Below are 4,570 nucleotides of genomic sequence, written 5' to 3'. Positions count from 1 at the left end.
AGAAAGAGAAACACGAAAGAGAAAAGGGAGGGAGAGCATGAGGGAGAGTGAGAGAATGCAAGAGATAGAAAGGGAGAGATATTAAGAGAAAGAATGTAAGAACTAAGAAAGGAAGGGAGGGATTGAGAGAGACTAAGAGAATGAGTGAGTAAGAGACAGAGAAAAGAGGCGGGAGCATAGAGAGAATGAGCAAATATGCTCTTTAAAGAAAGAGAAGAAGGAGAGGGGTGGAGAGGAAATAGAAAGAAAGTAAAGAAAGTAGGATAAAGATGGAGAATGAGAGAACAAAGAGATAGTGGATAGAAGAAAGTGAGGAAGAGTGTGAACGAGTGAAGATAGAGAAAGAGTGAGTGAGGGTGAGAGAGAAAGAGAAAGTGAGGAGGTAGCATGAGAGAAGAGAATGGAGAGTGTTATTCACACTCTATCACTATCTCTCTTGAATATTTATGAGTGAGGATGGCCTTGTCAAGCATTCTGGAAAGATAATCCATAACAATAATGAAAATAATTGGCGAGAGTGGGTCACCCTGTTTTAATCATCTTGTAGCTGAAAAAGATCCCCAGGCCTTCCCATTGATAAGGATGGAATGGTTATTATTTGAAAGCCATCTCTATATTAGATTGCAGAAATCAGAATGAAATCCCCTGGCAGCAAGGATATTCCGGATAAAATTCCAATGAATGGTATCATATGTTTTTTTAATATCCAGTTTATAAATCAAGTTTCCACCCCTACTGATTTTGTCAAGATCAAACAACAACTCCTGAGCCAGTAAGACATTATCAGTAATTGATCTTCCCTTGATGAAGGCAGTTTGATCGTGGCTAATTAAACTATCCAAATGGGGTTGAAGTCTTCTAACAATGATCATGTTAATGATTTTACTAATGACTGAAGTAAGACAGATAGGCCTATAGTGATCCCAAGCCTTCTTCATATCAGCTTTGGGGATTAAAACAAACAAAGAGTCTCTAAAGTAGTTAGGTAAGTTATTGCCTTTGAAGAAACTAGCAATAGCCTCAGTCACCTCCTTCTTGATAATATGCCATGATTTTTTATAGAAGTCTACATTGTAGCCATCAGGGCCAACAAATTTAGAGCTATCTATATTGTTCAGAACAATCCAGATTTCAAATTCAATAAGGTGGTCAGTTAGTTTGAGGAGGCTAGTGGTATAAAAATCCTTAGTGAAATAAGTGCCATCAATATAATTATTGAGTGTGCTATGAGAATTCAGTAAAGAATTAATAACTAATACTGCACTATTAACAATTCTTTCATTGTCATGAAGCCAACACCTCTCAGGAGATTGTATGGAATGAATGGTGTTGCATTTCCTCTTGTAACTAATGTAAGCATGATAGAATTTAGTGTTTCTATCACCATCAGTGAAAATGTTAATACTATTTAAGGAAAAGGTCCTGGTTTTTAGTGGCAGTAATCAGCTTTATCTGAGTAGTAAGCAAATCAAACTCATAAGCTTCTAAACAGCAACTTCAAGATCCTCAGTCTCCTTGTCAGCAGAGATAACATTAGCAAACACATTGCCAAAGGTGTCCCAAACCCACTTTCTAAGGGTTTTACTCAGTATCTTATGCAAGAGACTTAGCTTCATCATGGGATCAGAGTGGTCATCGCCATTCCAGTTGGATTCAATAACATTAGCAAATTGAGGGCGAGTAGACCACAAATTTAGATATCTGAAAGGAGTGGTGTTAGCATGATGGCTTTGAGAAGTGATGGAAATGAGTAAGGGCCTGTGATCTAATTTAACAAGAGTTACGTGGGTGACAAAAGTAAGAAGGTATTGTTGGAACCACAAATCATTAATTAGTATTTTGTCCAGCCATTCCCACATCTTACCCCTTTTCCAAGTGAAAGGGGGGCCTTGAAAACCCAAATAAAAAAGGCCAGCTTTTTGAATATTATCACAGAAGGATGTCAGCTTTGAAATATTTGGGACCCTGCCCCAGATTTTTCTACCGTAGAAGATATGCTGTTAAAGTCACCCCCGCCAGCCAAGGTAAAAGCATCTTATCACTGATCTGATGAAGGCATTCCCAGAGCTCTCTTCTGTCTTCTTTGTGGCAACCAACATAGATGAAAGTGGAAAAACCTGAATAACCATTCATTTGGAGGGAAATGTGAAGAAACTGAGGGTGATCTATCTGAATTGACCAATGTATTTCCTTTCTGCAGAATAACCATATCTTGTTATTAATAGTAGTATAACAGAGAAACGATGGAACTTACTGGTAAACCTTTGAGGATTATGCTGAATCATAGGTTCAAAAATAGCAAAACACCAAAGCTTATGCTTCTTATTGAGGTAAACCAGTCTCTTAAAAGACTGAGGATGGCCAATGCCTCTGATATTCCCCTAATATTCCAACAAAGGAGATTAATCATGAGTGGGGGGGGGGAGGTTGTGATGGAGAGAGGGCTGAGATCATGATCTGGTCCTTCCCCAGCCAACTTCTGGCCACCTGTGTCCATAGCTTTGGATCCACTTTGTAGTTTCTAAATTTATGAAACTTGTTTCTTCTTCTTTTTAGTTTTCTGTGTTTGCCACTCTTCCTCTAATAGAATTTTCACATCAGCAACTATCTCTTTGTGAGGCGAATTTATAACAGATTTAGCATTCCTTTTGGCCTCCCCTGAAGTCCTACCACCAATGGTAGGTGAGCCCTCAGAGGTAAGGGGGTAATGATATTGATTTCATTTATCTCATTCCTGACTGCTAAGGGAGAAATGGGGGTTGGAGCATTAGAGTCAAAAGGAACAGATGAGCTCTTAGATGAGTCCACAAGAGTTTCACCAGGGTTTTCAGGAATGGATTCCACAACCAAAGGTACAATGGTTTCAATAACAATAGTCAACTGATAGCTTCCTTTTGTAGCTTTCTTGGGGGGGTGAAGCCTGAAACACCTATCTTCGGTGTGCCCAAACATCTTATAGTGATGGCAATAAAATGGTCTTTGCTCAAGCACCACATCCTGCCAAAAGCCTTCCTTTTCAGATCCAATCCAAACTCTTTTTAATTCAGGTAGAGTGATGTCCCTTTCAGTAAGAATTCTAGCCAAGGCTGGTCTGACTTTGTTGAAAGTTGGTGAAGGGCCTACCTAAAGCAAAACCAATATTGAATAAGGCATTTTGATTAAAGTATGGTAGAGAAAGTCTAGGCAATTTGAACCAAAGAGGGACCACAAGAGGTTCTGTGCTTGGGTCAAAACCTACTGACCATTTCACAATCTTCATGTTAGTTCCCCCTATTTGAAGAGATTGCTTGGCTAAGAGTCTAGCATAGTCCTCTTCTCCTGACAGGTGGATGAGCAAATGTCTTCCATCAAGTAATCCAACTTGCCAATCCCCAATAAAGTTCAGTGAGGCAAAGGCACTCCTCACTAAATCCATCTTTTGGTGTCCCAACCGGAATTTACGCACCAGGGTGAATTTAACTTTTTCATTTAGATTAAAAATTTCCTGTTGAGAGAAGAAAATTGCTGGTTCCCGTTCTTTGGAGCCAAGGGGGTGAATGCAGGGACTATTGCCCTTTCCAGCTGCAGTGTCATGAAATGCCTCAGGAAATACTAAGTGATCAGGGTTAAGAAGGGTGTTTGTTGATTTACCCACAACCCCAACATAAGTGGCTTTTGACCACTAAATAATAGTATCAACATCTAAAGTGGTAGCCATTAATGAGGAGCAGAAAAACTTCTGCCAAACATATCCAAATGTGTCTCAAATCAGAACCCAAATCACAGTGAAGCTATTAAACAGTCAAGCCCGAGAAGGAGCAAACCCAGCTCAGCAACTCCCAAACACTTGACAAGAAGACCAGTGGTAGAAAGAAGTGACTACCAAGTAAGTAGAGGGAAAAGAAAGCCCCATGGGAGGCCAGAAAAGCCAAGATACCACTTCAACTTCAATGGAACAGTAAACTCCCCAAGGCTCCAAACCCATTGAAAAGAATACTAGAGAAGAGAAGTCCCAAGAGAACTTCAAGCAAGGAGAAGGTCTCTAAAGTTCACTGTAGAAACACCACCTTAAACCAGCAGCCACAGGTCCTCATATCGACAGAAACCCTAACAGAGCTCCTTCTCCAACAGCCACCATAGCTTATATATATATACGGTGACGCCTATGCTTTCTCAATTAGAGAGAGAAGGAGAGAAGGAGAGAGGGAGAGAGAAGATCAGGGATGGAATGAGAAAATGATTGAGATTAGGGTTGGGGTTTTACTGCATCTTGTGAAGAAGAAAGTTAGTTGGATGAAAATTATGGAGCAAGGAGGAAGCTTATCCGAGCTCAGGTGGCTTATATTTCTTAAACTTTTAACCTATTAATTTACCTCGTCGATAACAGTGAGTTTTGTGATTCTTGGCTCTCTGGATGATGGCTGAGATGTTGTCAACAATACCTTTTCTATTGAAGATTCTGAGGAGATATTTTTGGAGTAGAAGAAATTTCATGGAGCAGTAGATTTTACGATCGAATCTTTTTTGCTGAAAGTAGAGGAAATATGTTTAGCCCCACTAATTAACGCATTTAGGAGATACTTAGAGTTGT

Source organism: Phalaenopsis equestris, unplaced genomic scaffold, assembly GCF_001263595.1.
Source record: "Phalaenopsis equestris unplaced genomic scaffold, ASM126359v1 Scaffold234269, whole genome shotgun sequence".
Classification (NCBI taxonomy): domain Eukaryota; kingdom Viridiplantae; phylum Streptophyta; class Magnoliopsida; order Asparagales; family Orchidaceae; genus Phalaenopsis; species Phalaenopsis equestris.
Note: the sequence above shows the minus strand (reverse complement) of the source record.